Below are 27,778 nucleotides of genomic sequence, written 5' to 3'. Positions count from 1 at the left end.
ACACTGTAAAAAAATAAATAGTTGAGAATACTTCAAATTTGCAGGCAACAGTCTGCACTAAGACTTTTATGTTGTGCCGATGATGAAATATATGCTATAGTATATAGTCTGGTGACTGTTCTGGCAGGATGGTGCAGTCATGAATTTATTCACAGTAATTTCTTAAGAAAGATGACTCATAGTTTGAGTTTGTTGTGGTTTGGAAAGTATGTCTTATTGATTGCTGCTGACTGTTCTTTAGTGGCACGAAACAACTTTCACCAAAGCTTCACTAGGCTGCATTTACTGATTTATTATTTTATTTTATTTTATTTTATTAAACAATGGCTAACGAATAACTTTCTTCAGCTTAACGCAGACAAAACAGAGACATTGGTTATTGCCCCTGATGCCCGTATTCCAGGTATTCAGCAGTACTTGGGAGACCTGGGCCAGTCTGCTAAATCATGTCTTCGAAACCTGGGTGTCATTTTGACAAAGACGTGTCGTTGGTACAGCATTGTAAACAGCTGACGAGGAATTGCTTCTTTCAATTAAGAAACATCTCTAAGCTCAGGAAAATGGTGTCTCAATGATTTAGAGCTTATTATTAATGCTTTTGTGTCAACACGTTTAGACTATTGTAACAGTTTGTTTTCATGTCTAAACAAGAAGGACTTGCGTCGACTGCAGTTGGTACAGAACTCTGCAGCAAGAATTCTGACACAAGCTAACAGAAGGACTCATATTTCCCCAATTTTAAAGGAGCTTCATTGGCTGCCAGTGTCCTTCAGGATCAATTTTAAAATTTTGGTTTTAACTTTTAGAGCTCTACATGGCCAGGCGCCTCCCTATATCTGTGACCTTATCCAGCCTTATGCCCCTGCCAGGGCTTTGAGGTCTGTGGACCAAAATCTGTTGATGGTTCCTCGCACCCATTTTGCAACCAGAGGAGAGCGATCCTTCCAGGCTGTTGCTCCCAGGCTTTGGAATGGTCTCCCGCTCTCTCTGCGCTCACTGGACTCTGTCGATACTTTTAAAAGCCAACTTAAGACTTTCTTTTTTACTCAAGCGTTTGCTTAGCTTTTGGGCTGCTCTGTTATCCTATGTTATGTTTTATGTTTTTATGTCTCGGCCATTGTCTGATGTTTTGTGTGGTGTACTGTGCTTTTATGTTGTGAAGCACCTTGTGGCTCTTGTCTGTGAAAGGTGCTATATAAATAAAATTTACTTACTTACTTACTATTTTTTGCTGATTTCATTGTATTTGAATGTAAAATGACCCTTGAAATTTATGTGAGATTATACGTAGGATCTGTGCTTCATGCTTCACTGCAAGTGTTCACATGATTAAGAGCAATGGATGCATGAAACATGCGGAATTAATTACTAATTTTGTTTTCTGTTGATTGCACATTTATGCAACATTTGCTTTCTTCGAACATAGTGAATATATTATTTTAATTACAAGATTTAAACATTGGGATAAAAATGTCAAAAAATCAATTAAAAGTTTTCTTCCCTTCTGTTTGCTTTTACTCCTTAGTCCTCTTGTGCTGCAGAGGTGCAGTTTATCGCCTTCACTTTGTCAATCACCCGTCATACATTTGAAGGAAAATGGGTTGACTGATTAACTCTAAATTTTCATGATAAATTGATTGTGATCAAATTGATTGTGAGCCTTGCAGCTCATGCTTATAGATAGTAACCAAACACAGTATGTATGTTGTATAGCTGGAAGGTCACATGTTAACATCACTGGATGCATTTTATTTTAAACCACAAATTGCTTGCAAGTATAACCTTTATTCATACCTGATTGTTGGAAAACTTGCTCCATGGGTTTTGCACCTGACTCCCATTGCTTGAGTTCAGAAGGTAAAACTAACCCTAAGTGGCGTTCTTCTCCCCATGTAAAAATGACCTTGTAACATACCAATATTTACTGTGCACCGATGCGTAATGGGCTCCCTTGGCTGTGCCCGTTTTCATAAATTTTCCACCACTTATCTGGAGTCAAGTTGCCATAACAGCAGGCAAAACTATATTCACTGGCTATACCTGGGAAATCCCAAGGCATTCCCAGGCCAGCTGGGATGTACTGCAAAATCCTGCCAGCATGCTCTGGTTGTACTTCACAGCAGTAGACGTGATCATGATGAGCCCAAGCCAGCAGTACTACCAAGTAAATGTCACTTTGGCAGCAGATAATGTGTGATCTTGTTCTTTCACCCAACCGCCCAAAGTACATGATCACTGGTGATTAATGGAACATAAATTTATTGGTTAATTGAGAGCTTTAACGTCTATATCTGGTCTCTATACCCCTTGACAAAGCATTCTAACATTACTGCTACTGCAAGAGGCAACCTGGTCTGATCTGTATCGGTTTGGGTCAAGGCAGTTTTTAACTAATTATTATTGGCTTTATTAAACACGAGTCTCACCCCTTAAAAACACCATATTCAGTTCAATCCATTTATACAGCGCTAATCTCATGACACTACATGACAACCCCACATGCAAGCACATTGGTGACAGCAGTATGAATCAAATCTCTCAGGCATTTTTTTTGATTATAGTAAGAAACCTTAAGCAGGCTAGACTTGGTGCTTTGGCCATGCTAACAAAAGAAAAAAAAGCATGAAAAAAGTTGTCGGAACATACAATGACAGACATGTTGCAGCTAAAACCAGATACAGTCCAATGTTCTCAATGCCAGATGATTGAAAAGACATCCAGGAGGTGAAGATCCTGCTGCTGCAGTCCATTTAGTAAGCAACAGCCTAGCAGAGTTCACAGCCACCACTCTGTTCAGTGCTTCTGAGCTCACCAGCAGCATCACAGAGCTTATGTATCACAGATGTTGGATCTGGCATTGAGTTCAGCCTCATGGCCTCAATGTATAGTATAAATTGCTGCTTGAAAGCTTTCCAGTTGCTGTAAACGGTTTCTGTTAGCGTCTGGCTCACCAATGACTTTAAATCATCTATTATCATGTAGACTTCTCATCCCTCTTGCATTTGGTGTACAGAGTTAACCAGATTTATCAGAACCTTCCTTCTCGTTCTGTACTGTTGTTGAGTTTGGTCCAGTGGGAGCTTACATGCATGGAGGTCAGCAGCTATGACATCCAGACACTGGCTGCAAGGGTACACATTTTGGTTTTTTCCAGCCATTCCGATGGGGATCAAAGTACAGGATGGCTCTGGTTGGGTATTTAGAAGGGAGGTGCAGGAAGTGGCTGTACCAGTGGAATCTCTGCATTGCTGTAAGGCGCAATGCAGATGGATGTTATGTTCACACTCTGAGCTCCTTATTACTTTTGTGTTGGAACCACTGGACGCCGACAATCCTCATGTCACTTTTCACAATTCACTGCACTAATCGTACAACCCCAATTCCAGTGAAGTTGTGACGTTGTGTGAAATGTAAATAAAAACAGAATACAATGATTTGCAAATCCTCTTCAACCTAGATTCAACTGAATACACCACAAAGACAAGATATTTAATGTTCAAAGTGATAAGACTTTTTTTGTTTTTGTGCAGATATCTGCTCATTTTGAAATGGATGCCTGCAACACGTTTCAAAAAAGCTGGGACAGGGACAACAACAGACTGGGAAAGTTGATGAATGCTCAAAGAACACTTGTTTGGAACATTCTACATGTGAACAGGTTAATTAGAAAAAGGTGAGTGTCATAATAATAAAAGGAGATCAAATAAAAGGAGCATCCCTCCAAAAGGTTCAGCTGTTCACAAGCAAAGATGGGGCGAGGATCACCACTTTGTGAACATCTGCATGAAAAAATAGTCCAATAGTTTAAGAACAATGTTTCTCAATGTTCAATTGCAAGGAATTTAGGGATTCCATCATCTACAGTCATAATATAATCAGAAGATTCATAGAATCTGGAGAACTTTCTACACGTATGCTGCAAGGCCGAAAACCATCATTGAATGCCCGTGACCTTTGATCCCTCAGGCGGCACTACATTAAAAACCGACATCATTGTGTAAAGGATCTTACCGCATGGGCTCAGGAACACTTAAGAAAACCATTGTCAGTTAACACAGTTCGTCGCTACATCTACAAGTGCAAGTTAAAACTCTACCTTGCAAAGCGAAAGCCATACATCAACATCCAGAAATGCCGCTGCATTCTCTGGGCCCGAGCTCATTTGAAATGGACAGACACAAAGTGGAAAAATGTTCTGTGGTCTGACGAGTTCATATTTCAAATTGTTTTTGGAAATCATGGACGTCCTGTCCTCTGGACAAAAGAGGAAAAAGACCATCCAGATTGTTACCAGTGCAAAGTTCAAAAGTCAGCATCTGTGATAGTATGTGGGTGTGTTAGTGCCCATGGCATGGGCAACTTACACATCTGAGATGGCACCACCAATGCTGAAAGGTACATCCATGCTGGCATCCAAGCAACGTCTTTTTCAGGGACGTCCCTGCTTATTTCAGTAAGACAGTGCCAAGCCATATTCTGCACGTGTTACAACAGCGTGGCTTCATAGTAAAAGAGTGCGGGTACTAGACTGGCCTGCCTGCAGTCCAGACCTGTCACCCTCTGAAAATGTGTGGCTCATTATGAAGTGCAAAATACGACAACGGAGAACCCGGACGAAAGGTGATGTAACACAGTGGTAAACATACCACTGTCCCAGCTTTTTTGAAACGTGTTGCAGGCTTCCATTTCAAACTGAGCAAATATTTACACAAAAGCAATAAGTTTTATCAGTTTGAACATTAAATATCTTGTCTTTGTGGTGTATTCAATTGAATATGGGTGAGGATTTGCAAATCATTGTATTCTGTTTTTATTTACATTTTACACAACGTCCCAACTTCATTTGAATTGGAGTTGTAGTTTTTGTTCTCAAAGTAGGTTTTCATTTTTCAATAGGGATCAACAATCAGATCAGATTATCCCAATTTACTGTTATCCAACTGTCAATCTCATGTTCCATTGATGGGATCAAATTTGCTTGAACTGCAGTATGTTAAAATGTATTTGTTCCCACATATGTGAGCTGAAAAAACATATCTTTTCTCAGATAATACATAGTAAATTCACCAGTGTAAAACTAACACTGACAGTGAAAAAGAAAATCTTGAAGTTGACATTCTTTTGCCGTGGCGTCTCAGTACTAACCTGCAGTTTTCACCTTGCATTTGGTGAATTAAGCTAAGACTTATTTGTTTGAGAAACGCAGCATTTCAAGTGGGCTGTACAATAGATGATGGATAGTTTTGTTCTACAGGCGAACACCACAATTCTTTCAAACTCTAGATGACATGGGCACAGCACTCAATGGGTTGTCAGTCATTTCTGGGTCTCATTTTTAAAATAGGAAAATAGGATAGAAATGTGATTTCTCTGTAGCAGAACTATATTTTTGTTCTCTAGCATCCAATTTTGGTGAAGAGGTTTGGTATTTTGAGAAGGAGCAAATCATCTAGTCTGAGTACTGAACACAGTTCAGACTGTTTCAGCGGTGAAAGTGGTGAGATGTAATGTGGATATTCAGGAACTACAGCTACATTTAACAAGTGCGGGGGTAGATTTGTTTTTCAGATAACACATCTCTGGCTACAAAAATATATGCAAAGATCTCAATGCTGTTTGTATCCAGCTGAAGCTCCAAAATGTGATGTGAATATCAGAGATGGTTGGATTTTATTTTCATGTTGACTTGCTCATACAGAAAACCACAACATTGTTGACTTACATGAAAAACTCTGACATCACCATTTCCTGTCGCACACCCAAAACAGAGAGGAGTCTTACGACAGCAGTGACACAGCCTGACCGCAATATTTTCATGGTTAGATTACTGTAAATGCCAGCACAGTTGTGCTGAAATGAGCTTCCTTGTTTACTGGTTGGCTCACCATCAATGGCTCACTGATGTAAATGGCCACGTTGTTGTTTTGTTGATGTCAGTGATATGGTGACACCATCAAACTGATCCCTGGCTCATTCAGAGTCAAAGAAATGACAGTTTGATCACAATCTCTGCGACACTCCTCTCCTTCCTATTTGTTTAGAATCAGAATTGAATATTTTTGGACTGCCTAATATTGTGCAGACATTTTAGCTATTTGTTACTGGCCTGAAAATAATGATACATGCAAAGTATTATGGGATGGAGAAAGATTTGTTGGACCACTTTTCACTTTTACAACAATGTAATAACATTTTAGATGATTTGTGATTTAAGTTTTTATTGTTAATTGTATTGTTGGCAATTGTGTTTGTATTGTCATGTAACAATAAATCAGTGTTTGTTTTTATTTGAAAGTGAAGCTTAAAAATGAATTATTTTCCTTAAAGGTGTCTTGAATTGTTTGTTTTTGTTTATTTATTCATTTATTTGCCACAAGATGTTGAATAATTTCTATTTTGAGGATCAAAACAAAGCTTCCCATCTCAGCAATTATTGATAGTGAGCTCCAGACTGATAAACTGGTGCTGGACAACCAGCGAGATGTTGATATGGCTGATAAAATGTATAGGAAGGTGGTAGTCATGGATATAGTGATAGTAAATGATAGCAAATAACTGGTAGACTCATGAGACCATTCTTTTGAAGAATGAAAGGCTGAAGAAAGGACAAGAGTGGATTGACTACACAAAAGACAAATCTAGGTTGTAGTTCTAGTAAAGTTCAAATCCTTGGCAAATGTAATAATCAGGGAGTGTTGTAGTTGCTGTCATTTAGATTGCATGGAGTTTAATTTTTCTGAAAGTGATTATAAATTTAGAAATATTAGTAGTCTGTGCAAAAACATTTTTGGGGGGTGGAAAGGTGGCATTGGGCCATGCTTTATGTTAAGGTCCTTGTAATAAAATTAGTTAATTAGTAATACCCTTATAAGTCCTTATCAGATGCTTAATAATGTTATGTGTTAACAAGACTAGGTAAATGTTAATGATGGTGCAATAAATTTGTTTCATAATTCAGCATAACCATCTAAAATAAAATGAACAGTTAATCAACTGTGTATGAGTATTAATAAAGTCCTTGTATTTTTTTAAGAATTGTTTAGCATTACAAACACATGTATTGAGTTTGATTCAGTCCTCCAGGTATGAGATAATGTTTCCTTTACAGCACCCATTCTCAAACAGCAGTTTGTGGATCACCAATGGTCTTTGACTGACCCCCAGTGGTCCGTGAGTATATTGTTTAAAATATCAAATTTTAAATTGTTGTAGTATTCTAACTTAAAATGGCCTCAAAGAGTTTAAAAATGACTCAAATGTGTAACAGACAGTAAATTACTGTTAGTATGAGTGGTAAGCAGACCTATTGTTTTTGGATATTTGGGGAGTTACGTGGTCTACGAGATTTTTTTTTTTTATTATTTATCAATTTTTTTAAATTGGTGTTTGGTCTGAATAAGTTTGAGAAACACTGCTCTGCAGTCAACAGATTTATTTAAGCTCTTCTGTCAATTATCTAAGTGGCTTCAGCTGCTTGAACTAATTTTTAGAATACTGCCAGTCATCTTGTGTTTCTTCCACTTTCTGATAAATAATCATAACAGTTGTCTTCTACCAAGCTGCTTGCCTGTTGTCCTGTAGTCCATCCCAGCCTTGTGCAGGTCTACAGTTTTGTCCCTGGTGTCCTTAGACAGCTCTTTGGTCTTGGCTATGGTGGACAGGTTGGAGTGTGATTGAGTGTGTGAACAGGTGTCTTTTATACAGGTAACAAGTTCAAACAGGTGCAATTAATACAGGTAAAGAGTGCAGAATAAGAGGGCTTCTTAAAGAAAAATTAACAGGTCTGTGAGAGACAGAATTCTTGCTGGTTGGTAGGGAGTCAAATACTTATTTTATGCAATAAAATGAAAATTATTTAAAAATCATAGTGTGATTTTCTGGATTTGTTTTATTTATTTATTTATTTTATTTTATTTTTTTAGGTTCAGTCTCTCACAGTTGAAGTGTACCTACGATAAAAATTACAGACCTCTCCATTCTTTGTAGGTGAGAAAACCTGCAAAACTGACAGGGGGTCAAATACTTATTTTCCCCACTGTATTCCTTTGTTGCAAATCTGTTCTCAGGCATAGATTGTATACATTTTAATTTGCGTTATTTGTGTCATGTTTGCTTTTGGACTTGGACACAGCTGCAGTTCCTAAACATCTCCACTAGATAGCAGCAAATCAACACTGTTGAAATGGAAGTTAATGGTATTGTAGCAGGAAATTGAGAATTTTTTTAAATTAAATTTATCATTAACAGCTACTGTATTTCTGATATACTTACAGTACGGATGTGGAGAGACATCAGGCACATTGAGAATGATGGAGCCCCTCCACGCTTCAGCTCTAACATTTGTTGTGGGTTGCTCCTGTTCTTGGAGGGAAATTGCTCCAACTGTGAAGCTATTGAATTACATTACATTAAATATAAAAGAGGAAATTTGCAAAATCCAGGAGACTGAGTCATTCATGAAGCAGAAGAACAAATTTTGCATCAAATGTGAATAGGACGTTTGTTTTGTGTGTGCTGAGCTGAGCGGAGCTATGGTTTGATTAAAAACATGTACGCAGCTTCATGGAAGAATCACACTGCTGTTAAACACAGAGCGCATCCACCCAGCAAACACTACAGTATAGCATAAACGCAAAGATGTGGAACACACAGGGATTTTCTTTCAAAAGAAAATCCATTGGAGACGAACAAGTGCAAACAAATATTTTCTGAAAGCTATACATCCGAGAGTTCATTTTAGCATAATATCATTCAGTATTTGTAGCTTCTTGGGTTTTATTTTTTGTTTGTTTTTTACAGCATTTCAAACAGACCCCCCCCCCCCCCCATTGACCAAAGTTTTGTATTTTAAAAAAAAAATCCCCTTTTCCCTTGTGTGAACACAATAAAATACTGTTCTAAACTGAAGAAATGTTCTTTTATTTCAAACATTTTCTGAACAGAAATATTTATTTTCTCAAATGTTGAAAAGATCACAATAAATGATTTCCATTTTCCTGAAACTAAAATTATAAACTCTTGACATACATGGTATTTAAGACTTTAAATGGCATCTGCATGGGAAAATATTTTGTATATTTTTAGCCGGCAAGTTGGAATTTTTTTTTTTTTTTTTTTAAACTTTGATATTTGGCCATATTGAAGTGTGAGAGAGAGAGAGAGAGAGAGAGAATCAAATATGATATTTAGTATGCAAAAACAGCGATATTAGTATTCAGTTTAGCATTTATATGTATTTTAAGGCAAAAATGGAGCTGTCACCTGTCCCAGTGATTATTGGACAAAAGACATGGTAAACCCTGCATAAGCCACCAGACTCGAGCCTTGCTGTGATTAAGAAAACTGCCTACCATTGTTTGTATTTCTGAATGATTGATGGAATTGATGTTCAAGACATTCATTTTTTTCACTCACTCATTTTCTGAACCTGCTTTGTGCTTTGTCCTGTGTATGTATCATGTGACTTTAAGAAAACTGACTGGAAAAAGCGATGATTTGTATTATTAACTAGAAGGCACTCAGAAAGCACATACCTCTACCAAGCACACATAGCTTCCAAAATGTGTTCCAGATCAGATTCAATATAAAATCCCTCATTTTCTCATCAGCCTGCTCAACAAACTGCATCAATATGCTCTCACAACTTCTTGAGTTAAATGTTGCTTTGTGCCAAACATTATTGTGGATGTCACTTCCAGAAAATATTCCAGATCACTTCTTCAGATATTATCTATGTGCTCACTGAATTTCACTGAAATCTGTTTTTTGCATTTTTAGTTATCCTGCTTACAAACAAGGGAAGAGACAGTCAAACGCCCGTGAAAACATTACTTCCTTTGTATTTTTTTCTTCCTTTTTAAAAAAATTGCTGCAAATACATGTTTGTTCAGTGTGCATTACTGCAATGGTGTTTGAATTAAATTAGTCACAGACAGTGTGTAAATTTGTGAAGTTTAGGAACTTTATGTTACTAGATGTGATATGAGGCTTACAGTATGTCATCGTGAAGAGGATGTGAAAACAGAGGCACAGTTAGGACATGTTTAATTTCCCCCAACTTCCTTTCTGGTGGTAAATCCCCGCCAAAAGGTCCACCTCCTGCCCGCACATATGTCTGTATTTAAAGACAAATTTGTAATAAAGTGCACACTTCCATTGTTTACAACATCAGTATGCTGTTATGTTTCTGTAAACACATGTAACAGTCATTTAAATGCACAACACCACAATAATGTTCCACGTGTGGTCAGCACCACGGACAGCTCACTTTACGAGGTTTTTAACAATGTGGCAGCCTTAACGTTTCCTTTCATAAGCTGCTTTGGACAAATATGCTTTTTTAAAGAATATATTCATAGAATTCATTAAGAAACTGCTTTTAACTCTTACAAACCCTCATTATCTGCAAACCCGGTCCAACTAAAAAGCTAAACGTGACCACTTGCAGACACAACGCCATTCAGAATGCTGTATAAGATACAGATGTTTCTCCACACTGAGAAGAACTGTAGCAGATTGTTGCTCTGTTATTCCTTCATTTTGCATTCTCTGCCTCTGTGTGAAGTGACTGAGAGGCTTAGTGCCTATGCAAATGTTTTTGTTATATATTTAAAGTAAACCTCACTTAATGAAGCCTTTTCAGTGAAAGGTGAGCCTTGTGTAAATTGGGCAACATGGATGTTGAACTGTGAATTGTTCGATCTGATAAATGGTGCCCACCAGCTTGTGATGGGGGAAAAAGTCTGATGGAGGACAGACAGAATGCATGAAAGAAAATGTTGCATAGGGAATGTTGTAGTAGTTTGTGGATGTTCTTCACTGTATTTCTAAATGAGAGCACTGATGCTCCATCAGGTGGTTTCTGGTTTGTAGCTCAAACTCCCTGATACCTATTGCACATAAACACAAACATAGTTTGAGTTTGTTGCAGTAGGAAAAACAGTCAGAGCTCACCAGCTCATGTGTTAATCCAGACTGGATGAAAAGGCCTCTCACTTGGCTGTCTGAGTCTACCGCTGAGCCCCTTCTGGCTGCTTCCTCTGTTGATCTAGGCATTTTAGACTCTTTTCAGCCCTTTAACCGCACTGTAAGCTGTGCTTTTCCCTTTCAAAGACAAGTTTTGGATGTGTGTGGGCATACAGATGCTTATGTTCATCAAATGTAGGGTTTTTCCAACTGTTATAAAGGTCCAGATTCCACTGAGACATGCTGGGAACAACTCTGTCCATCTGCTGCGGGCAGTAAAGTTAATTGTGTAATGCTCCTGCTGATAGCTGTTTTTTCTCCGTGTAACTGATAGTAAAAGCGTTTGTAATGTCATCTGTCATTCCATTTAAGAGTGTGGTATGCACTTGAATCTGGCACCTTGCTGTTTAAAGGACAGACTCAGTAGGTGACAGAGGGGAAATGTTTTGCAGTGAGGAAACAGAGCTGCACTCCATTTGTCAAAGTATGCAGCAAGTGATTTACAGGAGCACTGTCCACCACAGCTCCCTGAGGTGATGTTGAGCATGTCATTCCTGCAACACCTGCTCCTACTTTTCCTTCTGCATCCTCCTCCTCCTCAGTTTGTTATCCCATCACTCGCAAACAGTCCCTGCCATGGTCAACCCTGCCAGTAAACCAAATAAATTTGGTACGAATCAGAGCTATTAAAGTTTTGTCGTTTTTAGTTTCATTTCAGTTTAGTTAGAGTGAGCATGTCATGAACTCAAATCTGTAAAGTGTATCAAAATAGTTCCCTGCATAAATAGCACAACAACTCTGCCCTCTACTCAGACCCAGCACCAGACACATATTTGCGGATGGGCCTTGCATTGCTGTGATGGGGGCACTTTTTTAGGGCAGAAGTGTAAAGTCCTACTTCAGGGGTTTCTCCCCCGGGATATTTAACAATTCTTAGATTTTGCATATATAAACACCCCCAATTTGAGTAACAGAGCTTCTGCAAATATGTCTGAGGTGAGCGAGTAATCTGAAAATAAAACATGAAGTTAGTGTACCACTGAACTCTTAAAGTTTTATCCGCTAACTTTAGCTTAACCTTTAGCTGCAGAATTAACCACTCAATCGAGCTTAGTGAACATTTTATATTTGTAAATTGTTTGATCTATTTTCATTTTTACCAAATCAATCTACATTTTATTTTTTTTTTTACTGCTGTGAGTACACGAACAGTCTTAACTTTATATAACGTAGATTTATTTTTAATTTTTTCAATTATCTAGTAATCAGACAAAGAAAATAGCACAGCACTGTTTTGTGTTTCTTTATATTTTAAAAAAAACATACTTCTTCACTTGTTTCGCATAAGGGACATTTCAACATTTGCTGGGCAGAGAACCTTGTAAATATAGATGCACTTCAGAACTTCTACTGACGAAACTGAACACCAAAATCTGAAGTCCAGAAGGAAGAAGAGAACATCACTGCTCTACAAAATGTGAGGAAAATGTTTCCAAATACTCTGCCAAGAGGTCAAAACTGCAGAGGAGACTTTCATCTGGTTACATGTCCTGAGGGTCCAGTTCACCCGTCATCTCTGAAAACACACATCTGGTGCTACAGTTCTAAATAAAACAAAGACTCTTTAAAGAGCAACTATTTAATTATTTTAAAAAGCTATTTCCTTTTATACAACCCCTGGCAAAAATTATGGAATCACCGGCCTCAGAGGATGTTCATTCAGTTGTTTAATTTTGTAGAAAAAAAGCAGATCACAGACATGACACAAAACTAAAGTAATTTCAAATGGCAACTTTCTGGCTTTAAGAAACACTATAAGAAATCAAGAAAAAAAGATTGTGGCAGTCAGTAACGGTTACTTTTTTAGACCAAGCAGAGGAAAAAAATATGGAATCACTCAATTCTGAGGAAAAAATTATGGAATCACCCTGTAAATTTTCATCCCCCAAATTAACACCTGCATCAAATCAGATCTGCTCATTGACATTGACCCTATGCCATGACATTGACCCTATGTGTCTTTTTGCAAGGAATGTTTTTGCAGTTTTTGCTCTATGGCAAGATGCATTATCATCTTGAAAAATGATTTCATCATCCCCAAACATGCTTTCAATTGATGGGATAAGAAAAGTGTCCAAAATATCAATGTAAACTTGTGCATTTATTGATGATGTAATGACAGCCATCTCCCCAGTGCCTTTACCTGACATGCAGCCCCATATCATCAATGACTGTGGAAATTTACATGTTCTCTTCAGGCAGTCATCTTTATAAATCTCATTGGAAAGGCACCAAACAAAAGTTCCAGCATCATCACCTTGCCCAATGCAGATTTGAGATTCATCACTGAATATGACTTTCATCCAGTCATCCACAGTCCACAATTGCTTTTCCTTAGCCCATTGTAACCTTGTTTTTTTCTGTTTAGGTGTTAATGATGCCTTTCGTTTAGCTTTTCTGTATGTAAATCCCATTTCCTTTAGGCGGTTTCTTACAGTTCGGTCACAGACGTTGACTTCAGTTTCCTCCCATTCGTTCCTCATTTGTTTTGTTGTACATTTTTCGATTTTTGAGACATATTGCTTTAAGTTTTCTGTCTTGACGCTTTGATGTCTTCCTTGGTCTACCAGTATGTTTGCCGTTAACAACCTTCCCATGTTGTTTGTATTTGGTCCAGAGTTTAGACACAGCTGACTGTGAACAACCAACATCTTTTGCAACATTGCGTGATGATTTACTCTCTTTTAAGAGTTTGATAATCCTCTCCTTTGTTTCAATTGACATCTCTCGTGTTGGAGCCATGATTCATGTCAGTCCACTTGGTGCAACAGCTCTCCAAGGTGTGTTCACTCCTTTTTAGATGCAGACTAACGAGCAGATCTGATTTGATGCAGGTGTTAGTTTTGGGGATGAAAATTTACAGGGTGATTCCATAATTTTTTCCTCAGAATTGAGTGATTCCATATTTTTTTCCTCTGCTTGGTCTAAAAAAGTAACCGTTACTGACTGCCACAATCTTTTTTTCTTGATTTCTTATAGTGTTTCTTAAAGCCAGAAAGTTGCCATTTGAAATTACTTTAGTTTTGTGTCATGTCTGTGATCTGCTTTTTTCCTACAAAATTAAACAACTGAATGAACATCCTCCGAGGCTGGTGATTCCATAATTTTTGCCAGGGGTTGTATATTAAGTGGATGAATCATTAAACATGTCCATGAAGTCAAAGTTCAGTCAATAACACACTCACACAGGTAGAAGCCCTGCCCCTATTGTACACAATTTCAAAACATTCACAATCGCTAGAACAGTCAAATTCACATTTATTTGTCACAATTTTGTCTAAAAATAAATGTCCAAGGTTCATTATAATATTAATCAAGAACTCCTCTCATCTGAAACAACAGACAAATTATAAAGTCAGTCACATCCTTCTTTGTCTTGCTGGCATTGATGGACAGGTTGTCCGTTCATACCAGGCCACAGAGTTGGTAATGACCCCCACCCCTGTACGTCCAACGTTGGCTGTGTCATCCGAAAAACCTCTGGAGATGACAACTGTCTGTGTTGTAGCTGAAGTCTGATGTGTACAGTGTGAAGAGGAAAGGAGAGAGTACTGTATCTGCTTCTGATAGCAATGTAATTCACAGATCGGAAATTTCCGATACAACCTGTGGAGTTTTCCAATCCAGGAGCCGTCTGTAAAACATCTACACAAGTCCTGCTCGCCTTCTTAACAGAGGTGTGTCTCTCACTGAAACACAGAATACTGTAATAAGAGACGTCGCTGTTAAGGATTTCCCTTCCGCAGTTTGCTGCCAGGCAAGCATTCAGGACTACTGTCGCTGACATGTCCGCTGAAACACAGCAACGTGAAGTCTTTGCAAAACTGTTGTACCGAGTGGCTGAAGCTCCGTCATGACCGAATCAAATGTGGAAAAAGCAACTGGGAGCAGAAAGACAAAATGACCTATGGTGCAACGTTTTACCCAGACTGACTCCAAATATGAGTAAATTAAGTACTTTTATTTATTTAATGGTTTCCTGTTGCATTTTGAAAATTAGGACGTGTGCTCCATCCTGAAAACGGTTCATGTACTCGGGGTGGGTGTGCCATCTGATCTTCAAGAGATGAAACTTCAGCCACTTACCCAACAATAAATAAATTTACTTAATTCTTTTAACCAAAACATCAAATCTAGGCTTGCATCTCTGATGTACCTTCTGGCAAATTGTAGCTGAATTTTTAGGTCTTCTTTTTAAGAAAAGCCTCCTCTATATCACTTCATCATGAAGCTGTATAATTGGGGATACAAAATGTCCTCATATAGAATCAACAATAATGATAATAATACTATTAAAGCAACCAGAGCTCTGGTATCAGAATAGCATCGGTATCAGCAGATATCCAAATTCAGGTATCAGGATTGGACCAGAAGTGGAAAAAAATGTGCATCGGTGCATCCCTCGTACTATGTATGTAAATTAGTTATTGTTTTGGTCCTCCTGCAGCACCTCTGTAGGAACACATACAGCGGAAAAGTAAGACATTCAGAATAATTTTAAAGCAAATTTCAGCTGTAAAAGGGTCATATTTAATGACCGATGGTAGGAAATTATTCAAAACCTATAAAGTTTATGAGCATTCAGTCATTAGACTGAGGATTTTTAATGAGCTTATACATTAAGACCAACTATGTTCACCATGTTTATAAGCATTTCAGATGTTTTCCACAAAGCTTCAGTAAAGTTTTAAAATGCAAACCCCTGAATGTGTTTCAGATTCACTCAGCGTTCAGTACTGGCCCGGATCATTCGGTAGAAATGAGGCTTCACTTAATAATGATGAAATAAAGTTTGCTGATGGCAGATTTATTTGATGTGTCCTTTTTGAGTGGATTAAAGCTGTTCCACCTGTGTTTTAGTTTAGGCCATAGTAAAATGTTTCAAATTCAAAGTGTTTAAATCCATTTCATTCATTGCATCTTCAGAAATAAAGCCATAAGGTGAATGCAGGTTTTCAGGTGCTGGACTAGAAAATGTATTGACTCAAGTCAATAACTTCCATAATCTAATAGGCGAGTGGCCTCTGTGTGTTTGTGTATCTGGAGCATCAGTTGAAATCCAGAAAGAGCTGACTTTCATCCGTTGGTGTACTTAGTATTTTTTATTTTTTTTTCATGAGGATTCAAGTTGTGAAAACATCAATATGAACGGGCAAACATTTTTTGAGAAATCAGTCATTTTTTAAAACAACAAGCCTGTTTATGTCACAATTCCATAATAACAGCCTGTATTTCAAAATAAAAGCCCGCGAGGTTGCTACAGATCTGACAAATTTCATTTGTCTGTTCATCCTCAAACATCCCAGACAGCAGATTCAAATCGGGACATTTTCTGTTTGCATGTAACCCAAACCCAGAAGTAACATGTTCGCACTCCGGACAAAACGGCACAATTCATTGTCTCACGCAGGCCAAAAAAAAACCAACTACTTTGTCTTTCGGCTGTTCCCGTTAGGGGTCGCCACGGCAGATCAGTCATTTCCATCTCACCCTGTCCTCTGTATCTTCCTCTGTCACACCAACCATCTGCATATCCTCCCTCAGCACATCCATAAACCTCCTCTTTGGTCTCCCTCTTCTCCTCCTGCCTGGTGGCTCCATTCTCAGAATCCTTCTCCCTATATACCCTGGGTCCCTCCTCTGCACATGTCCAAACCATCTCAATCTCGCCTCTCTGACTTTGTCTCCAAACCGTCCCACCTGAGCTGTCTCTCTGATATGTTAAAAAAAAAACAAAAAAAAAAAACTTTGATCTCATATGAACACTATCACAGTGCAAATAAAACTTCAGTTATTCATAATTTCCTTATATGCAATATTGTGCTGGTTAAGCAGCTTCAGAAAAGTTTTTTGACAACCAAAATTAATTTTAGAAAACTGAACACAACTGAAAAACCTTCAATACAGACTTTCATCAAAACCAAGACATTTTTCAATGTCAATATAAAAAAAGTTGCATAACTCTCAACAGCTTGTCCCCAAAAGCCAGCTGTTCTCTGTGTATAGTACAAATGAGCACATCTAGAACCCGTGGTTCCCCACTGGTCACTGTGCTAGTGTAATACTTAAAACTGTAGAAATTACAGCCTTAGGTTCATGGTAATAACAATACAATACTGTTGTAATTCATAAGTGAAATATACTGACTTTCATACTTATTTTTGTTCTAAAAATGTACCAGAAGCTATATATAGACATGTAGAAAGTCATAATTGTCTCTGGAACCCCTTTCCACTCAAAAACACCTTTGGCATTCACCGTGGCTGCAAGAAAAAATGTGTAACTGTGTTTTTTGTTTTCTTTGTTCCGACGGCTACGTTGGCATGTTCACTCTAGGCTACCCCGTGATAGCAGCACACCAGCATTGCGCCTGGTGACCCCTCATGCCCATGATCTCACAGATATGTAAACGGTGTGGATGCTGGGCATGAAAATGACAATTGTATCAGTTGGATACAAGCAATGAAAGTTTCACTGCAGTGTGCACAGTTTTGTATAGGGTCTAAAACAGGACATATTGTATGTATATAATATGTGTGTGAGAGTTTATAGAAAAAAAAAGCTTCTCCCAAGTCACTCATGTGCATCTGTTTAGATTTATTTTCTGTTTGAGAGCTGATTTGTCCAAAGTAACTTCAGATTTTTCCCACTCTTTGCTGCACTGTTGCCTGTCGATTTTGTCATTCTTAACTTCACCAGAAGAGGGCAGCATTTACTGTTGTCTCAAAAGACTTTTACATTTCCATTCCATGTTGTGGCAGATGTTGATCCTGTGATCTTTAATTTCTTTAAAATTGCAAGACATGTTTTCTTCTTAACTTTTTCCTCTTTTTTCTTTTACATTTTATATCGCAAAGTTTTGATGATGATGGGGGTGCATGCTGAGGGGGTTGCTGTTGCATCCCAAGTTAAAATATTTCCTGTGTCTATTATAAAAATTGTGTGTTTAAAAACAATGACTAGAGTCAGTGTTTTGACTGAATGACCCCTTCACATGAAGCTAGTTCCGCCCGTAAACTGCTTGTGTGACTGTGCTGCCCTGTTTCAAAACTGTCCCTGTTTAAAAAAAAAAAAAAAAAAAAAAAAGTGAATATACAGTCAGTCTGATTATCACCCCTCATTTGAAGTACAGAAATTAAAATATGTTCAGACATGGATGCAAATAAATACGTTTTAATCAGAATATCGAATTAAAAATGCCCAAAATTATTGAATAACCACAAAATTCAGATTGGACAGACTCCTCCTGGTCTTTGGAACCTTGAGAATGAACAAATATATTGACAATCCTGTTGAAATGCAGGAGAAGACTTCACCTTGTACCTCTCTCTCCATGCCACAACCTCATGTACACTTAGCAGACTCTTGTGTCTGTTCGTGCACGGGTTCTAGAGGACGGATACCCCGATGGGCTTCTCCTGCAGCACCCAACATAGAACAACTATGGCCTTTGTTGGTCACCCTGTGGATCTCATGCACAGTTAATATAGAGTTTTCCCACTGACTCTGCCAAGAGTCTGAAGTCATTTAATGAAGTGGTGGCTGAGTTTAGAAGGAGCCAGTGAGCTTGCATCTTGCTCTGACAGAATGGAAAATGTCTGTGTTATGCAGTGAGCAGCAAGTGACAAGAGCGCATTTTGATACTCACCTCTTTGTGCACGCAGACACACATTAGGATCATGCACACATAAAGATACATTCATTAACACCTTGAAAAGAGGTGTCCTTAAACACACAGGCACATTTCTTCTAGATGGTTATTGCTCATCATGATTCCTCAAACAGACGAAGCTTTCTCAGCGAAGCTTTGCTTTCATTCATCTGTGCAACACTCTTAAATACAACTCAAATATTAAACTAGCAGAGAAGACTAACGCTACTCCATCCCAAGTGCAATGTTAAAATGGAACTGCTGCAGTTTTTATAACTGCATAAAAAAATGTTTGTTTGCAAAATTGTTTTTTGAAAGAATCCCACTGAGAGTCTACTTGGAAACGCATGGATGCAGCAGATTAAAAAAAAACAACATGAATTTATAGAAGTGGCAACATTTCTGGATTTCAGGCATTTCAACTGCTGTTTATACCGGACAATGTCACATCAACATGGCACTTTAAAGAAAGTGCTAACCACCTGTGATGCTATCAGCCTCATTTGTTACCTGTGATGCTGTGTCTATGCCATCTGCAGGTAATGTTTTCTTTAAGACATGTCAAATGTTAACATGACAATGTCTGGTTTATGCAGTGGTACTCTAAATCTGGTATTTTCCATAAAACTATTATCACTGATTCAAAATCTGTAATACCTCACTTAATCGTGTGTAATATAGAATGACAACTTAATAAAATATTATTGAAGGTGTTTATACATTAACATTAGGTCTTTGCAAATTTTTATTTGGAAACATTTAGGAAAATTCATTAGAAATCATCAAATTTGATAAATGTTAATATGATGTATTGGCAGCAATATGACAGATCTGAAATGTTGAGTGAATCTAAATTCCTAAAACTTTATTTTACTAATACTACTAGTTCTTATTATTGTTGTTATTATTATTAATAATAATAATAATAATGTATAAAAGTCCCATCACATATTTGTTTTATCACCTATCTGATTCTAATGAGTTCAGCTCTTCAGGCAGGTAGGCAAGCTAATTGGTGAAATCACCTGGTTTAGGTGCACAGGTAAAAACAATATATGGTAGGACTTTTACTCACTAAAGCCGGTGTCGCAGACCGAACAGTCCGCCCCTAAAAACTGGTCCGCTCTGCCTCCACTGAGCATGCATCAGTTCGGAGCTCTGAGACAGGGTCTCTTCACCCAAAGCAATTAAATTAATTAATGTGATTATTAACCATCAGATGACAAGGTAAAACCGCTTAAATCATTCTAAAGTCAGGTTTAAGCAGAAACTAGGCCATTTTAAGCAGAAACGAGGCGCTACTTGGTGACGCTTTGAAATGACTGGCACGCAGTGAACGCATCAGCTAGAAGCTTGTGTAGCCGCGGCAGTCTGATCACTTCCTCTGTCTTTTATGATGAAATAATGCTCGATTTATCAAATCAAATCAATTTTATTTATATAGCGCCAAATCACAACAAACAGGTGCCCCAAGGTGCTTTATATTGTAAGGCAAAGCCATACAATAATTACGGAAAAACCCCAACAGTCAAAACGACCCCCTGTGAGCAAGCACTTGGCGACAGTGGGAAGGAAAAACTCCCTTTTAACAGGAAGAAACCTCCAGCAGAACCAGGCTCAGGGAGGGGCAGTCTTCTGCTGTGACTGGTTGGGGCTGATGGAGAGAACCAGGAAAAAGACATGCTGTGGAGGGGAGCAGAGACCAATCACTAATGATTAAATGCAGAGTGGTACATACAGAGCAAAAAGAGAAAGAAACACTCAGTGCATCATGGGAACCCCCCCAGCAGTCTAAGTCTATAGGAGCATAACTAAGGGATGGTTCAGGGTCACCTGATCCAGCCCTAACTATACGCTTTAACAAAAAGGAAAGTTTTAAGCCTAATCTTAAAAGTAGAGAGGGTGTCTGTCTCCCTGATCCGAATTGGGAGTTGGTTCCAGAGGAGAGGAGCCTGAAAGCTGAAGGCTCTGCCTCCCATGAGATTTATGTGGAAATGATTGTTGTACAAAAGCTTCAGATATCTGTCGCTGAGATAGATGATGACTGGAGTGCAGTTTGAAGCAGAAACGAGGTGATAATCAATGAACCGCGGCTAATGACACATGCGCAGTGAAGGCAGGGCGGGCCAATTTTTAGGGGGAACCGTTCGGTCTGCGACACATGGATCCAAACCAAATCAACAAAACATACAAAGAAAGAGAGAAAATAGTCCAACAGTGCACCCATGTGGCTGAAAGCGTACAGGCAGAAGCAAAGCTTGTAGACGCCTACCCCTTTAAGCAAAAAATTAAAAATAAAATTGTACATACAATGCAATGCTGTTTTTGGAATCTGATAACACCTCTGGAATGATTTACAAGACATTTAGTGGATGTTAGCATGGTGATGTCATTTGATGGTCTAGCTAGCTGCTAACTCAGTTTTGCTTGTGTGTAAATAGAACATATTTCTCATATGTTATGTAAATGCTACCAACAAATAAACACTTTGAAAACTGAATACACTGTTTTTGGAACTTGATAACATCTCTGGAGTGATTTGCAAGACATCTCATGGACGTCTGTTTGCATGCTAACTTACTCTCTTGTCAAAAGCTCATATATGCGCACACACATGCCCTGCTGCCGATGCCATTAAAACGTAAATAAAATATTGTTTATGATTGATTGAGTGAGTTTATTCTGCAACATCAATGTAAACATACAGTGGTAAATGTATCAATGATACACTGATAATACAATAAAGCATAAACACTTATTTCCATTGTGGTCCCTGTGAAATTATCATGTGACAAATTGAGGGGCTTGATTGAGCAAATTGTACGTAAGACAATAGGATCTTAGTAATTAATGTAAATAACAATAAAGCTATAATTATATTTATACAGTTGTGCTCAAAAGTTTACATACCCTGGCGGATTTTTTTTTTTTTTTTTTTTTTTGGCCATTTTTCAGAGAATATGAATAATAACACAAACGTTTTTTTCACTCATGGTTAGTGGTTGGGTGAAGCCATTTATTGTCAAACAACCAGGTTTACTCTTTTTAAATCATAATGACAACACAAACTACCCAAAGGACCCTGATCAAAAGTTTACATACTCCTGTTCTTAATACCGTGTCCTGCCCCCTTTAACATCGACAGCTTGGAGTCTTTTGTGGTAGTTTTGGACAAGGCTCTCTGATGGTAAAGCTGCCTCTGAATATGTTTCACACTTTATTTACATTAATTACAAAGAAATACAAACAGTATGGCACTTTTTGGTAAATCTGCATGGAGTAGACAGTTCTCAAAAAATGAGTGACTGTGCAAAAAGGAAAAGAGTGAGGAAAGCCACCAAGACACTCAGACAACCCAGGAGAAGTTATGGGCTTATGTGGCTGTGATTGGAGAAATTGTGCACAGTGCAAGCTTTGCATTTTGCATCACTACTCTTAGCTTCATACTGGAGTAGAGCAGAGAAGGATTTGCTTTCACCAAAACAGATCAAATCCAGGCTTGCATCTCAGATGTACTTTCTGGCAAAATGTAGCTAAACTTTCAGGTGGTCTTTTTAAGAAAATCCTCTGTACCACTTCATCATGAAGATGGATAACTGGTTATCCATCGACATTTTTGGATTTGATCCTCGGCTCAAATCCCCACCTGACTGGAAAATCACTAAGGGCCCTTGGGCAAGGTCCTTAATCCCCTATTGCTCCCGGTGTGTAGTGAGCACCATGTATGGCAGCACCCTGACATCGGGGTGAATGTGAGGCATAATTGTAAAGCGCTTTGAGCGTCTGATGCAGATGGAAAAGCGCTATATAAATGCAGTCCTTTTACCATTTATATCAGAATTACCTTTATTGTTATTGCACAGTAAACCAGCACAATGAAATTTGCTTGTGCATCCTATAAAACATTGCCCACCCTCACACATAACGTAGGTGCACACAGTAAATATTAAGACCATCAGGATATTTTGGAGGGGGGGATGAGGTGAGCTCAGAAACCTCTAAATTACACCATTCTAGTCAGACATATGTCTCATATTGGATTCCCACACTGTATTCGTCCCATACTGCACATGTCAATCAATCAATCAATTTTTTTATATAACGCCAAATCACAACAAACAGTTGCCCCAAGGCGCTTTATATTGTAAGGCAAGGCCATACAATAATTATGTAAAACCCCAACGGTCAAAACGACCCCCTGTGAGCAAGCACTTGGCTACAGTGGGAAGGAAAAACTCCCTTTTAACAGGAAGAAACCTCCAGCAGAACCAGGCTCAGGGAGGGGCAGTCTTCTGCTGGGACTGGTTGGGGCTGAGGGAGAGAACCAGGAAAAAGACATGCTGTGGAGGGGAGCAGAGATCGATCACTAATGATTAAATGCAGAGTGGTGCATACAGAGCAAAAAGAGAAAGAAACAGTGCATCATGGGAACCCCCCAGCAGTCTACGTCTATAGCAGCATAACCAAGGGATGGTTCAGGGTCACCTGATCCAGCCCTAACTATAAGCTTTAGCAAAAAGGAAAGTTTTAAGCCTAATCTTAAAAGTAGAGAGGGTGTCTGTCTCCCTGATCCGAATTGGGAGCTCGTTCCACAGGAGAGGAGCCTGAAAGCTGAAGGCTCTGCCTCCCATTCTACTCTTACAAACCCTAGGAACTACAAGTAAGCCTGCAGTCTGACAGCGAAGCGCTCTATTGGGGTGATATGGTACTACGAGGTCCCTAAGATAAGATGGGACCTGATTATTCAAAACCTTATAAATAAGAAGAAGAATTTTAAATTCTATTCTAGAATTAACAGGAAGCCAATGAAGAGAGGCCAATATGGGTGAGATATGCTCTCTCCTTCTAGTCCCCGTCAGTACTCTAGCTGCAGCATTTTGAATTAACTGAAGGCTTTTTAGGGAACTTTTAGGACAACCTGATAATAATGAATTACAATAGTCCAGCCTAGAGGAAATAAATGCATGAATTAGTTTTTCAGCATCACTCTGAGACAAGACCTTTCTGATTTTAGAGATTTCGCCTAAATGCAAAAAAGCAGTCCTACATATTTGTTTAATATGCGCTTTGAATGACATATCCTGATCAAAAATGACTCCAAGATTTCTCACAGTATTACTAGAGGTCAGGGTAATGCCATCCAGAGTAAGGATCTGGTTAGACACCATGTTTCTAAGATTTGTGGGGCCAAGTACAATAACTTCAGTTTTATCTGAGTTTAAAAGCAGGAAATTAGAGGTCATCCATGTCTTTATGTCTGTAAGACAATCCTGCAGTTTAGCTAATTGGTGTGTGTCCTCTGGCTTCATGGATAGATAAAGCTGGGTATCATCTGCGTAACAATGAAAATTTAAGCAATACCGTCTAATAATACTGCCTAAGGGAAGCATGTATAAAGTGAATAAAATTGGTCCTAGCACAGAACCTTGTGGAACTCCATAATTAACTTTAGTCTGTGAAGAAGATTCCCCATTTACATGAACAAATTGTAATCTATTAGACAAATATGATTCAAACCACCGCAGCGCAGTGCCTTTAATACCTATGGCATGCTCTAATCTCTGTAATAAAATTTTATGGTCAACAGTATCAAAAGCAGCACTGAGGTCTAACAGAACAAGCACAGAGATGAGTCCACTGTCCGAGGCCATAAGAAGATCATTTGTAACCTTCACTAATGCTGTTTCTGTACTATGATGAATTCTAAAACCTGACTGAAACTCTTCAAATAGACCATTCCTCTGCAGATGATCAGTTAGCTGTTTTACAACTACCCTTTCAAGAATTTTTGAGAGAAAAGGAAGGTTGGAGATTGGCCTATAATTAGCTAAGATAGCTGGGTCAAGTGATGGCTTTTTAAGTAATGGTTTAATTACTGCCACCTTAAAAGCCTGTGGTACATAGCCAACTAACAAAGATAGATTGATCATATTTAAGATCGAAGCATTAAATAATGGTAGGGCTTCCTTGAGCAGCCTGGTAGGAATGGGGTCTAATAAACATGTTGATGGTTTGGATGAAGTAACTAATGAAAATAACTCAGACAGAACAATCGGAGAGAAAGAGTCTAACCAAATACCGGCATCACTGAAAGCAGCCAAAGATAACGATACGTCTTTGGGATGGTTATGAGTAATTTTTTCTCTAATAGTTAAAATTTTGTTAGCAAAGAAAGTCATGAAGTCATTACTAGTTAAAGTTAATGGAATACTCAGCTCAATAGAGCTCTGACTCTTTGTCAGCCTGGCTACAGTGCTGAAAAGAAACCTGGGGTTGTTCTTATTTTCTTCAATTAGTGATGAGTAGAAAGATGTCCTAGCTTTACGGAGGGCTTTTTTATAGAGCAACAGACTCTTTTTCCAGGCTAAGTGAAGATCTTCTAAATTAGTGAGATGCCATTTCCTCTCCAACTTACGGGTTATCTGCTTTAAGCTACGAGTTTGTGAGTTATATCACAGAGTCAGACACTTCTGATTTAAAGCTCTCTTTTTCAGAGGAGCTACAGCATCCAAAGTTGTCTTCAATGAGGATGTAAAACTATTGACGAGATACTCTATCTCCCTTACAGAGTTTAGGTAGCTACTCTGCACTGTGTTGGTATATGGCATTAGAGAACATAAAGAAGGAATCATATCCTTAAACCTAGTTACAGCGCTTTCTGAAAGACTTCTAGTGTAATGAAACTTATTCCCCACTGCTGGGTAGTCCATCAGAGTAAATGTAAATGTTATTAAGAAATGATCAGACAGAAGGGAGTTTTCAGGGAATACTGTTAAGTCTTCTATTTCCATACCATAAGTCAGAACAAGATCTAAGATATGATTAAAGTGGTGGGTGGACTCATTTACTTTTTGAGCAAAGCCAATAGAGTCTAATAATAGATTAAATGCAGTGTTGAGGCTGTCATTCTCAGCATCTGTGTGGATGTTAAAATCGCCCACTATAATTATCTGAGCTAAGCACTAAGTCAGACAAAAGGTCTGAAAATTCACAGAGAAACTCACAGTAACGACCAGGTGGACGATAGATAATAACAAATAAAACTGTTTTTTGGGACTTCCAATTTGGATGGACAAGACTAAGAGACAAGCTTTCAAATGAATTAAAGCTCTGTCTGGGTTTTTGATTAATTAATAAGCTGGAATGGAAGATTCCTGCTAATCCTCCGCCCCGGCCCGTGCTACGAGCATTCTGACAGTTAGTGTGACTCGGGGGTGTTGACTCATTTAAACTAACATATTCATCCTGCTGTAACCAGGTTTCTGTTAGGCAGAATAAATCAATATGTTGATCAATTATTATATCATTTACCAACAGGGACTTATATTATATTATTTTATATTATTTTTTCTTTTTGGATTTTTATGCTTAAATAGATTTTTGCTGGTTATTGGTAGTCTGGGAGCAGGCACCGTCTCTACGGGGATGGGGTAATGAGGGGATGGCAGGGGGAGAGAAGCTGCAGAGAGGTGTGTAAGACTACAACTCTGCTTCCTGGTCCCAACCCTGGATAGTCACGGTTTGGAGGATTTAAGAAAATTGGCCAGATTTCTAGAAATGAGAGCTGCTCCATCCAAAGTGGGATGGATGCCGTCTCTCCTAACAAGACCAGGTTTTCCCCAGAAGCTTTGCCAATTATCTATGAAGCCCACCTCATTTTTTGGACACCACTCAGACAGCCAGCAATTCAAGGAGAACATGCGGCTAAACATGTCACTCCCGTCCGATTGGGGAGGGGCCCAGAGAAAACTACAGAGTCCGACATTGTTTTTGCAAAGTTACACACCGATTTAATGTTAATTTTAGTGACCTCCGATTGGCGTAACCGGGTGTCATTACTGCCAACGTGAATTACAATCTTACCAAATTTACGCTTAGCCTTAGCCAGCAGTTTCAAATTTCCTTCAATGTCGCCTGCTCTGGCCCCCGGAAGACAATTGACTATGGTTGCTGGTGTCGCTAACTTCACATTTCTCAAAACAGAGTCGCCAATAACCAAAGTTTGATCCTCGGCGGGTGTGTCGTCGAGTGGGGAAAAACGGTTAGAGATGTGAACGGGTTGGCGGTGTACACGGGGCTTCTGTTTAGGGCTACGCTTCCTCCTCACAGTCACCCAGTCAGCCTGCTTTCCCGGCTGCTCGGGATCTGCCAGGGGGGAACTAACGGCGGCTAAGCTACCTTGGTCCGCACCGACTACAGGGGCCTGGCTAGCTGTAGAATTTTCTACGGTGCGGAGCCGAGTCTCCAATTCGCCCAGCCTGGCCTCCAAATCTACGAATAAGCTACACTTATTACAAGTACCGTTACTGCTAAAGGAGGCCGAGGAATAACTAAACATTTCACACCCAGAGCAGAAAAGTGCGGGAGAGACGGGAGAAGCCGCCATGCTAAATCGGCTAAGAGCTAGTAGCTACGCTAAGCTAGCGGATTCCTAAAAACACGCAAAGTGAATAATGTGTAAATAATTTAGAGGTGATTCAGCAGAAGGAGTGCTTTAGTTAAGGCACGTAAAGATTACACTGGGAAACAAATCGTAATCTAGATAACTAGATCAATCTAACTGCGCAGATTAAACAGCTAACAGATACAGAAAAACACCGCTGTGCTCCGGAACAGGAAGCGATACAATACCGCAGTGAGAGCCAACCACCAGTAGAGGCAAGCAAGAGGATGTCGATAATCTAAAAGTCTTGAATGTCCCATATTGCACGTCCCTCTAAAACACCAGTTGACATTTAAAATATCAAACTTTAGTGACATCCTTAAATAGCTAAAAATCAATCCAACATTTAATAAATATACCTAAAAAGTTAAAATAGTTAAAGTTAAAATAGTTAAAATCAGATATTGCACATGTCCCCCATTATTCTCTTTAAAGCTCTGTGTGTGTGTGTGTGTGTGTGTGTGTGTGTGTGTGTGTATATATATATATATATGTGTGTGTGTATATATATAAGTATATATATAAGTATATAAGTATTTGAACACCCTGCAATTTTGCAAGTTCTTCCACTTAGAAATCATGGAGGGGTCTGAAATTTTCATCTTAGGTGCATGTCCACTGTGAGAGACATAATGTAAAAAAAAAAAAATCCGGAAATT

At 38.7% G+C, this 27,778-nt stretch overlaps 2 long non-coding RNA genes across 2 annotated transcripts in view; both read left to right on the top strand.

Annotated features, from left to right (window-relative positions):
• LOC117516130 overlaps positions 1 to 27,778 on the top strand; it is a 199,175-nt gene that overhangs the window by 20,225 nt on the left and 151,172 nt on the right. The gene's annotated exons all lie outside the window — the stretch shown is intronic.
• LOC117516131 lies at positions 12,383 to 26,144 on the top strand. The gene is made up of 3 exons (XR_004562310.1): positions 12,383 to 12,476; positions 14,114 to 14,117; positions 26,133 to 26,144. It is a non-coding gene; the product is annotated as an uncharacterized LOC117516131 (long non-coding RNA).

Source organism: Thalassophryne amazonica, chromosome 8 (assembly GCF_902500255.1).
Source record: "Thalassophryne amazonica chromosome 8, fThaAma1.1, whole genome shotgun sequence".
NCBI classification, from domain to species: Eukaryota; Metazoa; Chordata; class Actinopteri; order Batrachoidiformes; family Batrachoididae; genus Thalassophryne; species Thalassophryne amazonica.
The sequence above is the reverse complement of the archived record's forward strand: the minus strand, read 5'-3'. Positions and strand labels throughout refer to the sequence as shown.